This window comes from Vulpes lagopus, chromosome 13 (assembly GCF_018345385.1).
Source record: "Vulpes lagopus strain Blue_001 chromosome 13, ASM1834538v1, whole genome shotgun sequence".
Lineage (NCBI taxonomy): Eukaryota > Metazoa > Chordata > Mammalia > Carnivora > Canidae > Vulpes > Vulpes lagopus.
Window position 1 is genome coordinate 5,770,194 of NC_054836.1, and position 13,453 is coordinate 5,783,646.

Here is a 13,453-nt window from a genome sequence, read left to right on the forward strand (position 1 = left end):
TGTGACACAAGAAAGGCTCTGGAACTCTGGTAAGTTACAAATGCATTGGTCTCCAGGAGGCCTATGTGATAGATGTGACCATGGCATGCGTGGTGACTTTTGTCTTGGTTTGCTTAGATTTCAACCAAACTTTAACTATAGGGTGTAATGCACTAGGGGACATTCTACATGGTATCAGAAGATGTGGAGTGGCTTTGCCACTCAGATAAAATTAAATGCTGAGAAACAAAACTCCTAAAGAACTGGATATCGGGAAGAATGGAAGATGATATTCTATCATTACCAATCAATCAGATATTTACTAAATGCCTCTTTTGATATTTTTCACATTTTAGTAGCTAGCAAATCTTGGTTTACAAAATACTTTCACATACATTATCGTAGCTGATCCTCCCAATGAGTTGTTGAGGTAAGTGAGGCAATCTTAGGATGAAGAAATTTCATCTCAGAGATTTAAATGCTTCCTGAAGATCTGATACCAGCTAGATGGGGCAGGGGGGCACAGAAACGACACAGGTCTCCAGACACTGCCCTGTGGTTATTCCCTGTTGACCGCCCAGTATTATGCTTCTCTATTCTGTGTTTGGTCCTGTGAGGGACTGAAAAGAAATAACACCCTGATCCCTGCCTTCACTGAGTTTATGATCTAGATGGGAAAACATAAGTTTTATAGAAGAAAGCAAGCAGAGAATTAAGCATTAAACTGTATGAAATGGGCTATAAATACAATAACAGTTGGGTTGTTTTAATTGGAAAATAAGGTGAGATAAATTCTACCCAAGCACTGAAATATGCATTTTAGGTGCCCAAGAATACTGGTCAATGAAATGTTTCTCAAGTCTTCCAGCCAGGAAATACATGTCTTCCTGGAGGAGTCCCATGACTGATTCTTAACTGGGAGGAAAGCCTGTAGAGGAGAAAGGAGAAGACAATATCTTTTCATTTACTATCTTGTACTTGCAGGTACAATCTAGCACAGCTCTCCAGTGACACATGGTTGCTTGCGAGAGCCAATTTTTAAATTGTTGAATTCTTACTAGCCTCTGTTGAGCCTCCAACTGAAAACTAGAAGTTTGTGATAGCTAGTCCTGGCCCTGGCACATCTTTGTTAGATCCTCTAGGCCATCAGTGGAGGCTACGAAGCAAAGTGCCTCTTTGCCTCTTCCTATTCACCTAATTGCAAAGGGAGAAAAATGGAAGAGTCAAAATTTTTTAAGAAAACTGCCTGAAGGCAGAAGAATGGGCACATTTGTTCTACACTCAGAGGAACCATGGACTTCAAAGGTCTGCGGGGACTCTGTGATCACTTTTATTTCCTGATGTTCCAATGCTCAAACCTAAAACTTTCCAAACCCATTTTTGTTTCAGAAGCAAAATTCTACTGGAAATATCTGTTCTTTCTTTTTCAGCAGAGCAAACCTGTCCTCAGAGACGGCTGCAGGCCAGTCACTGTCTCTCCCTGTCTGTGTCTCCCCCACTGAGTAGCATATTACCTGGGTAACTCCATGGGGACTTCCAAAGCCATCAGTGAGTGACCAGTATCAGTTCTTTAAAATAATGCACATGGTTATCCAGCCAGGCTTACCGGCATTATGGACATGTCTTCCTCAAAGTGCTAATTTGCTTAAGTATTGCAAATTATTCCTTTGGAGGAGGCCAGCATGGATAGATCTCCTAAACCATCCTGCTTACCACAGGTGAAGAATCAAAACAGCAGTCACATGGCAGAGCAGTGCTGGAGTCACTCCCCAAGCAGTGATGCATGCCCACCTGAGAGGAGGAGAGGGCATGGGAGAAATCAACTTCGAGTCGGAATACAACCGTAATGTGTGCACATGTGAGGGTACGCTTTGGGGGCACTATCAACATTTCCACCAACACTGAGCCCTTGAGAACAAATGTGAACACAATCTGCTTGACTCCTAAGCCCAAACGCATAATTGCTACCACTGGACCACCCATGCCTTCAAAGGTGCAGCCATTGCACTGTATTTTTCAGGAGTGGCATGGATTCATGCTGAGTCATTTAAGCTTTCATTTCACCAGTGGCTATGAAAATGGATTCTAGAACTAGCTCTGTCGCATACTAGCTATGTGACCTTACGGGCAAGTTAGTTAAAAAAAAACTCTCTGTGCCTTCAAGTCCCCATGTTAGAGCATCGTCCAGCACATAATATGCACTGTATATGTGTCTGCTATTTTCATTCATTTGGTCGTCTCATATTAACATAAAATCTCTGCTCTGGACACTGCTACATGTTGAGATATAAACACAAATATGATATGGTATATGCCCTCAGTGGGCTTACACTCTATATTAGAGCCTTGGTTTTCATTTATCTTCTTTACCTAGCACAACAGAGGTACTCAATAAATGTTTTTGAATGTGTGATTGGATTGTGGAAATGGGCAAGGATACCAATCATTTCAGTTAAATGACTGTACTTCACAATGCCTGCCGCAGAGTAAGAGCCTGGCACCCTATAAGAATTATTAGCTATTTTAATTATTAATTTGGTGGAATAAATGCTGAGACTTTGTGTGTGGACTGAAGGGTGAGGGTGAGGAGGTGGAGGTGCACTCAGGAAAGTCTTCCAAGAGGCAGTATCACTGAGCTTCGTTTTGATCAGCGAGTGGGTGTTAGCCAGTAAGAGAGGAGGGCTAAGTGTGCTCTAGGCAGAAGGAACATTGTGTGCAGAACTAGAGAGCCGTGAAATAGCACAATACATTCAGGGAACTCCGAGTAGGCAAGTACGACCAGAGGCCCATCTTCTTTGTGACATACAGGGTGCGTTTGTTAAATGAGTATTTGAGATTAGAGGCTGGGAAATGAAACTAAACAAATGAGACATCGCTTGTGTCACCCTGGCCTTTAGCATTGACTAAATAACCAGTCACAGACTAAGTGGCTGGGGAATTTTGTGTTGTTCAGTGTAGTACTTGCCCTGGTACAAATGCTGTTCATCTCCATACAGCACTGCTCTGTAGTCAGCCCCTCTTGTCTTCTAATTGAGGAAGTAAATTGACTTAATTTATCTGTTTTTCAAAAATGATTGAGCGGAATTACAATAAAGTTGATGGGATCATAGTATAGACGAAGATGTTTTTGCATAGTAACATAGATTCTCTAGATCAAGGGTTAGCAAACTATGGCCTGAGGGCCAAATCCTATCCACTTGCTTGTTTTTGTAATTAAGTTTTTTTTGGAACACAGCCATGCCCATTTGTTTACATGTAGTCTAGAGCCGATTTAGCACTACTTAACAGCAGCACTGTGACAGAAACTCTATGGCCTGCATGGCGTAAAATATTTACGAGCTGGCTCTTTACAGAAAACATTTGCCAATCTTGCTCTAGGGTCATCTCTTCGTATTTGATGTTAAGTAGAAATCACCTAATATGTAAGACAGAAGATTGAGTTGGTTTAGAACCAACATGGCAAACAATAGGTTATTAAATTTTTAAAATTCCCTGCCAAGAAGAGAGAGCATTACAAATATGTTAGCCATAAAGAGTTCAATAAATATGTATAAATGAATAAACACAGATTCTGTGATTGGCCTTCAGATTTGATCTGAACTCCTGGCAATGGGAGGAGGAAATAAAAGAAAGGAATTGGTCATCCCTATTGGTTACCTATTGCTTCATAACAAACAACTTTGAAATGTAGTGGTTTAAAACAACTACTATGTACCATTTCTTATGAGACTGTGAGTTGGTTGAGTGTTTTTACTAATCCAGGTTGGGCCCAGCTGATCTTTGTGGGCTTGCTCATGCTCTTGTGGGCAGCTGGTATGTTAGCCCTGGGATGGCTGGTCAGGGATGGCCTCAGCTAGGACGGTTCATCTCTACTCCACATGATTGCTCATTCTCCAGGAGATTAGCTTGGGCTTAGGCAGTAGCCATGGTGGGTTCTAAGAAAGTAGGTAGAAGAACACACTTGAGGCTTGGGCTTGGAACTGGTATACTGTTACTTCTGTTGCATTCTAGTGGCCAAAGCAAGTCACAGTCCAGCCTAAATTCAAGGAGCCAGGGAACAGACTCCAACTCTTAGTGTGAATTACTGAAAAGTCATGTTGCAAGGGGTAGAGAAACAGGAGGGAGAGAATTGGAGCCATGATTGAAGTCAATCAAACAGCATCTACACCAGCATATACTCCAACCATATTTTTTTTTAAAGTCATCTCTGCAGTCTAAGGTGGAAAAGAATAGTCATCATACATTTATTCAGCCCCACCCTCAGGTATGAATCATCAGTGTCTTCAACTAAGAGGACTGGTATCTTCTATTAATGACAGATGCAGAGGAGGAGTGGAAAGAAGACTGTCAGAAGTATGATACGTTTCATATGAGACCCAGACCCATGTTATTATTTTTTTTTTATTTTAAAAAGATTTTATTTATTTATTTATTTATTTATTTATTTATTTATTTATTTATTTATGAGAGACACAGAAAGAGTTAGAGGCAGAGACACAGGTAGAGGGAGAAGCAGGCGCCATGCAGGGAGCCCGACGTGGGACTCGATCCCGGGACTTCAGAATCACGCCCTGGGCCAAAGGCAGGCTCCAAACTGCTGAGCCACCCGGGCTGCCCCCAGACCCATATTAAAATGCTGCTTGACAAATTTCACCAGGGAATCAGACTCCATTTTAATAGATTAAGGAAATAAGGAAAATCATTATTAGAGAAGTAACCAATGACTAAAATAAACATCAGCTTTTGAGACTAAAGCCCTAACAGACCTACAATATTCCTGCTGACCATTCCCATTCCTGTCCACTTCCATTTCGGGTTGGCATTAAAATCGGTCATTGTATTCAAAGATGGCATTGCTATCTATGGATATGGATATGGATCTGATCAAAAATACAGATAGGGAATAAATATTCTTTTTTAAGAACTCACCAGTCATATGATGATAACTTTTTTTTAATTGCTGGAATATCTTCATTACTACCAAACTTGCCTCAATAAATAATAAGTATAAATAGCAACAGTGGATGTCAGAAATCCTTAACTGTTCTTTTCCTGGTATCATGGGTTGTCAGTAAGAAGAGAGTAAACATAGGTAGCTCTTGCTCCTTACAGTCATGTAGAATCCCCTAAAAATCAAAACAAACAATTAAAGACAAAATCAAAATTGCCAAACCACCCAGACAAGCCCCACAACCTAGGTTTGAGAACATTCTTTCTGGTCTAGAGCCAGTCAGGGCTCTGTTTAGCCTTGTTCTCAAGAAGCCAATGGCCTTGCATGTGATCTTCTGTTGACTTGCCATCATCAGCAGTAGTGCATGGAGAGGAACATAGCAGGATTTAAGGAACTATTGGATGCCTGTTGATTCAGACATTGGGACCAGCTATGAATGGAAATGTATGTCAATTTAGATAGAGTGAAAAGGAACCAGAGTGCTATTACTGAAGAGGTGGAGAGGAGCCTTTCAGGATGCTTGCAGATGACTCGTTTCTGGGAGGGTTGAGGGGAGGTAGGGCTGTCTCAGGAAGAACAAATGAAGCTTCCAAAATTTGGGTTCGGGAAATCAGAAGTTAACCTTGGGCAGATCACATAAAGGTTAAGTGATATAACATATATAGTATACCTGGCATAGTACTTAGGAAGGTAGACTTCAATAAACGTTGGTTTCTTTCCTCTCTTTGCATCTACAAACCCACCTTAGGGATTTCTTAAAAAACAAAAAACCTGCCAGCCAGTTGCCATTGGAAAGATGTCAAATATGATAAGCTGCTGATAGGTGGTAATGATCAACAAAATTCAACTCAGGTGGATGGAGCAGGGCATGTCACCTCTCCCGCCCCTCTCTTTATCACAGCTTGGAGGCAGCACAAAGACATTCCTTCCTTCCTGCAGAGGAAGTGTGTGTGTTCTCTCAGACCTACCTTGGCATTCCTTGATGTCTTGGAGAAGCAGATGACCCTGGCTGAGCAAGACAGTCAGCAGAACAGCAGCCCTTGATGCTGCAATTGGAAATTTCCATTCTTTGCTTGCAGCTCTGAAAAAAAAAAAAAAAATCTAAAGAGCCCAGTAGCTGGGAAATTTCCACGATGGAAAATTTTAACATATTCTTTAGCTCTAAACTATGCAGGTTTATGGAGACTATTTTTTTTTCTTTTGGTAATTTCCTTCTTTAACAATAATTTATGAACATGGTAACACTCCAGCTGTGGGAATAAAGAGGGCAAGATGACTTGCAGGAGAATGGGTATTGTTGGCTGGTTGTAGGCTGGGCTCTATACACATTTGACCACCCAAACCATTGAAATGCAGATCAGTACAAGACCCACTGGTTGGGAACACATCCAAAATAGAGATGGTTTGCTCTGGAGCATTGCAGAGAAATCTGTGTAGAGACTGAAAGTAGAAAATGGATAGATACAGCTTTGGAACAGGAGATGGTGAGTTGTATTGCTGCAAAAAGAATCTCAGGCGGATTCCTTAGACCATTGCTTCTTAAACATAAACATGCATATAAATCATCTAGGAATCTTGTTAAGATGCAGATTCTGATTGGTAGCTCTGGGGTGGGGCCTGAGACTCTGTTTCTAACTGGCTCCCAGGTGATGCTGAGGCTGCCCTTTTGAGGACCTGGCTGTGAGTAACCAGATGATAAACAACATAAACAAACCTCATCACTGTGAGGTCAGCATGCCTTCAACAGCAAAACACAGTCAAAGGGCAGCCAGAGGTGAGCTCCCTTGGGGTTGTTTTCTTAGGTTATGAAGCTAGGGTCTAAGAGTAGACCTAAACGCCTTCTGGAAAGATGCTTCATGCAAGTATGAATATAATGGGTCTTTTGAAATGTTGGGATTCAAGCAGTTACCAGAAGCCTGCCTTCTCAGCATGCTGGAGTTGATGGCTTCTAGAAGGCAACACCTTTCCAGAGAAGCCCCAATAACAAAGTGGTGAGGATGCCTATGCTGAACTTGTCTCCTGAGTGATTCCCTAGCATTGTGGCATATAGTGGCATGGGTGAGACACCAGTGGACCAGCTCCAGTTATTGAGGGAAGACTGTTGGCCAGAATGGTATAAAGGGGAAATGGAATCTGGAAAATAAGTTACTTCCATCTCAGCCAGAATAATTGTGTCATGTTTACTGAAATAAAATAAAAAAGAAATTGGAAAAATTTCCATTTTCTTAACAGCTAGCTCACCTCTGTGCTACCTATTTTACTGAGAGAGAGAGAGAGATAGAGAGAGATAAAAATCTGTGGCATCTTTATTCCCAGTGTTACCTCCAACTGATCTGTAATGTATCTGCTATGTGTATCTTCAAAGCAACGTTTGTCCTATTTTTTGTTTTCCATTCAATTGAGCTTTGGATAGGTTATTATTACGTTTCAAATTAAAGTATACAGAGGAACATACGGGAAAAAAGAAGGGAGATTCCCAGAATGAAAATGTGATGTTGAAATCAGAGTATAGTAAGTGTGGAATGAATTTGATAATATAAGTTTTAAATATATATTAAAAGTAACTATCCTGGGTATCTTGGCTATCCCAGCATCTACATAGCATTTAGAAATTCTAAGTGGCTTACATTTGGATGGTTTAGGGATTTGGATTTCTAGAGATTGGTTGAAATGTTTTTCAAAAATCTTCACTGTGGGGTTAAGGCATGATTTGGCATTGAAATAAATTTTCTGATTCCTTAAATACAAGTCTCGATTAGCTGTTATTCACCTGAAAACCATCTGACAACCTATAGCCAATCAAATAGAATTTGATTGATTTACAGTCACATCTACTTAATAATAAACTAATAATTATAATAAAATTAAGCATAATTGAGTGCTTTCAACAGGTGAGACATTTCATCTTTACAACGAGCTTATCAGATAGGTACCACTGTTATACAGATGAGAGAATGGGATATAGAGAGCTTAAGTGAACTGTGTGGGACCTGTATATTATGGCCTCACAGGGAATAACCTCCTCTGGCCAGCCCCACTTACTCTAGTGCTTTGTCCAAGTACCACAGCTATATCTCAGCTTCAGTCCCCTTGTCACAGACAGATGGATCGACACTCCTCAAGTTTAACAACTTCACAGAGCTTGATTCAAATACTGAATGTGTTGTTAGTTGCTTACAGCTGCTATTTCTCTAGCCGTGCAGTAAGTCCAGGCAAACTCTTTTGAAGAGCTCATTAAAACTGCTAAAATAAAGTCTTAGAAGCAGGTGCATTCATTAGCTGAAATGCAGACGATTATGTTAATATCGCATTCAGGTGACAAATTTAAAGCCATCAAAATCATGGAGGATAAAAGGATTTTCAAAGCTAAAGTTAACTTCTTCCTTTGTAGGGCTCTTTGCTCCGTTAAGCATGTGACTGCCTTTGCAGCTGTCAACATGGGGACCTCCAGTGTTACCTCACAAAAATAAAGCCATGTTTGCAGTATCATAGTTCCTTTACAATTTCTTGCATCTCTATTCAGGAAAAGAGAGGTAAGGAGTTGCCTACTATCCTAGTGCTTGGTTTTAAATAGGAAATTTGGCACCTCATTTAAAATCTATTGTCAGATTAGGTCCAAGGGTAGAGGAGACACATTTAAAAGAATGGTTAAAAATATGTAGACATTGATTCCAGGTTTGGATCAGATGGACCAACAGCTCTTCCAGAAAACAATCTTTCAGCTTTTTCCTCAAAGAGTACTGAGCATGAAATACATATGTGATGATACATTAAGTATTTAGGAGACAATATGTCACAATGGAAACAATAGTTACTCTAGGATGATTTCTATTTTCTTTATTTTTGTATTCTCAAATTTTCTACAATGAATATGTATCATTGTATGAAGTTAAAAATAGTTAAAAACTTATGGAGCAATTAGCCTCTCCACATCCAGTTATTTTTGCCTATAACATTGGGTTACTATTTAATTACCCAGCATATGGGAGCTGGATGAGATGTTTCTCCAAAGTTCTTTCTTCTCAAACCTAGGATGTCTGTGGAAACATTGATCCTTCCTTTCAGAATAAAATATAAGGAAACTAGGGCTAGGTATCCAGCTACTTATTTAAAAAATCAGAAAAATGCTTAAAGATGTTTGCATCATTCCTCAGCATCTCAATCAAGTGGGCATTCATCAAAATGAATTCATCTGCCACTTGAAAAGGGAATGACTGAGCAACCTTTTAAGGACAGGTTAATATTATTTTTAATTTTCTGAGCTATATATTCTGGCAAACCTTTTTAAGCCAACACTCAACACATTCATTTTTTTTCAAATAAAAAAAAAGCTACAATAACTGTATTATTGATTGCAAAATATAAATAATGAAGCTGCTATAGATTTGACCCCATCTACTGATAGAGCATGTTTACATAATATGTGTGTGTGTGTGTGTGTGTGTGTTTGGCTAAACGGCTTAAAATTAACAAACTGAAAGCCTGTTGGTACAACATAATAGTCCTATTTTTACCTCCTGTCCTTTTCAAATCTTTTTCTATCTATCCCTTATACTTTTTTTTTTCACAATTCAAAAGACCATTGACCTCGTTTTAAATGAAAAGCACTATAGAACACAGGAAAGATCTCCTTGGGATAGGAATGAGTAAGCATATATATTACTTCTACATACATGTATGCATACATGCCCCTTTCGTGGTCAAGAGTGGTCTAGCTGAAGCCCTGCTCCAACCTGCCGTAAGTCTCATTGGTTGGGACCCAGAGTGTAGGTAACTGCTTCCACTGCTGGACAGCTCCAACTCTCCTATCCACTCCATTTCATCACTGAAGCTGTGGGTTCAAGGCAAAGTGAGAAAGGTGGCCAGAAAACATATCTATCCTTCTGATATGGAGCATCACTGCCATAAGATTAGAAGGTAAACTTCAGAACACAGAATTTATTTATTTTTATTTTATTTTATTCAATTTGCCAACATATTGTATAATGCCCAATGCTCATCTCATTATGTGCCTTACTTAGTACATGTCACCCAGTCACCCTATCTCCCCCTCCACCTCCCCTTCTTCAACCCTTTTGTTTGTTTCCCAGAGTTAGGAGCCTCTCATGGTTTGTCTTCCTCTTTAATTTTTCCCCACTCAGTTTACTCCTTTCCTTATGGACCTTTCACTATTTCTTATACTCCACATATGAGTGACACTATACAATAATTGTCCTTCTCCAATGGACTTATTTCACTCAGCATAATACCCTCCAGTTCCAACCATGTCAATGTAAATTGTGGGTATTCATCCCTTCTGATGGCTGAGTAATATTCCATTGTATATATAGACCACATCTTCTTTATCCATTAATCTGTCAAAGGACATTGGAGCTCCTTCCAGAGTTTGGCTATTGTGGACATTGCTGCTATGAACATTGGAGTGCAGGTGTCTCAGCATTTCACTACATCTGTATCTTTGGGGTAAATACCCTGTAGAGCAATTGCTGAGTCACAGGGCTCTATTTTTAACTTCTTGAGGAACCTCCACACAGTTTTCCAGAGTGGCTGCACCAGTTCACATTCCCACCAACAGTGCAGGAGGGTTCCCCATTCTCCACATCCTTTCCACATTTGTTGTTTCCTGTCTTGTGAATTTTAGCCATTATAACTGGTGTAAAGTGGTATCTCATTGTGGTTTTGATTCAGAGCACAGAATTTAAAGATGAAAGGAACTTGAGAGGTTACATTAGTCAAGTTTTCTTTTAATGTCTTTTCTAAAGCACACTTGATAGTCATCCAGTCTGACCTTGAAATTTTCCAATGACGAAAAATGTCCTACTTTTTAAAGCTTATATACTGACAGATGGGTAGATAGAACACAAACAGCATTATACCAAAATGCAAAAAAAAAAAAAAAAGTTATTCCTAATCTGATACCCTTTAGGAAACCAACTATTTTTGAATTTCTGTGGCTGATCCAGGATCTCCCAGATTCAAGCAAATAGTACCATTTAGGATCCATGAGAAATATGAAGAGGCTAAACCATTTGGCTTAAAGACACTTTGGAGTTATTATTAGTCAATGGTGTCCATCACACCATGAGAGTCAGACCCGGAAAAGGAAATTTGTGTAAAGAATTTGTAAGCCTCAATACCACACTATTTCCCAAGTCTCTCCCAAATCCTTCCCCCTTCGGTCACTCTAACACCTGTACAACAAAGGAAAATTTCTGAGATTATTTTATCCAGGGATATTTCCAACACTTAGAAATACCATCTACATTGAGCAATGTGTTCCAAGTTACCTAAAGTGTACATATGGCAGTATTCCTTTCAAAGGAAATTGAAGAGTTTAGCAGTATTATGAAACAACTAGATGTGATAACACAAAGAACAAAAATAACAAAAGAAGATCTTTCAAAGATAGTGTGCCCTGTGGAAACAGTTTGATATCCTGCCTTTCCACATTGGTTCTAAGGAGATTCTTTCAAGATGAGCTTAAAATGAAAATGGTATTTACCCAAAGATTATGAAAGCACTAATTCAAGAGGCTGCATGTCCTCCCTGCCACCCTGTTTATTGCAGCACTATTTACAATAGCCAAGATATGGAAGCAGTTCAGTGTCCATCAATTGATGAATGGAGAAAGAAGATGTGATATCTATATACAATGGAATATTATTCAGCCATGAAAGAATGAAATCTTGCCACTTATAACAACGTGGATGGAGTTAGAGGGTATTATGCTAAGCGAAATAAATCAGCCAGAGAAAGACAGATACCATATGATTTCACTCATGTGAGGAATCTAAGAAACAAAACAGATGAGCAAAGGGAAAGAGGAGAGAGAGAGAAAGAGAAAGAGAGAAATCAAGAGCAGATTCAACTACAGAGAACTGAAGGTTGCCAACAGGGAGGGGATGGGTGAAATAAGTGCTGGGGATTGAATAGTCTACTTGTCATGAAGAGCACAGGGTAATGGATGGAAGTGTTGAATCACTATATCCTACACCTGAAACTAATATAGCAGTGTATGTTAACCAGCTGGAATTAAAATAAAAACCTTGAAAATTAATTAATTAAAAATTAGGTCCTAAAAAAAAATGAAAGTGGTGTTGAGTTTGGGGAAGCAAATTCAGAAAATCAATTAGCTAGTAGGATAAAACTACAATTTTGGCTAAATAAATAGAATAGAGACATTTAAAAAATGCTTATTATTTTAATTAATTGTAAGAAAAACTATTGAAAAAAATTCAAACAACACAAAAGACTGTAAGGAAGAAAAGAAAAAAAAAACTCCCCACATTTCCTGTGGATCCTAAAGGGTTTTATTTACTTGAGAGTGGGGGATCCTGGATCAGTAACAGAAATTCAAAAATAGTTGATTTTTTAAAGGGTAGCAGGATTAGGAATAACTCCCTTTTTTTTTTATGTTTTGCATTGTGGTGTAATACTGTTTGTGTTCCATCTACCCATCTACCACCTAAAAATAACCATCACAGATTTTATGGGAATATCATTCCAGACACGTAGATAAGAGATATTTTAGAATTTTAAAGAGATTTGCATTCAGGCAATGAAGGAAGGATGGTCTTATTGATGATGGTCTAAAGAAACCCCAAACCTAAATTTTTATCATAATGTCTATTTCATTTGAAAGTGATGAAAGAAAGTGAAGGGAAAAAGAATCCTTAGTCCATTAGCAATTGTAAGAAGATGAGTTTAATTGAAAATTGCAGAAGTTTTTATTTTTGTCTACATATCCATGATCTAACTCTTGATTGAGCTGCATCAAAAACATATTACAATAAGATATGTTTCCATAGTGTTTTCCAATTTACAGATCAATGTTATACTGAGTCTCATGGCCATATGAAATAAGCAGGGTTGATATTTAGCTGGTACCTATTAGTTTGGCCATTCCAGTTGTTTATGGCCAACTGTCCATTCTGCCTACTTGGACATCTTTTTTGATTGACCAATACCACAGCTGTGTCAGTTATCATATGCCACATTGAGATCTATTTTTACAGGTGATGCCTCTTTTTCTGAACATACCAAATACTTCTGTGAGCCAAAATTTATTCTTTCCATTTTCTAGCATTTGATATTTTTTAAAAATGTGTCACTTTTAATCTTATTCATTCATCAGTCAACTTATCCCGTAAGATTCCTTCTCTTGCAGAGGTGAAATAATTTTTATTTGTTTAATTGTTTCTTTATGGAAAGTAGAATTAAATTTCCCCACTTGGCTCCTAAACATACCTTATTAAAGTCACTTTTGGAAAAAGACTTAACTGGGAATTTTCAAACTTGAAGGAAATTTTACTTCTTTTATGTTGCAAATATCAGAGACATAGTGGTCTCCATTATCTGTGTAAAATTCAGGGAACATTGATACTGATTATCCAAATGGCAGATTATCCCAGATATTTCTATTTAAAATTTTAATGATAGCTCTCTCCTCCTACTTATATTTGACTAATATTAATACAAAATTAGATGCCATTTCCTGACTTACTCACCAACCTACCTTGAGAA

General features: G+C 38.7%; 1 protein-coding gene across 5 annotated transcripts in view; it reads left to right on the forward strand.

Moving 5' to 3' along the window:
• The window catches only part of MKLN1 (muskelin 1), a 317,327-nt gene that overhangs the window by 54,043 nt on the left and 249,831 nt on the right, over positions 1 to 13,453 (forward strand). The gene's annotated exons all lie outside the window — the stretch shown is intronic.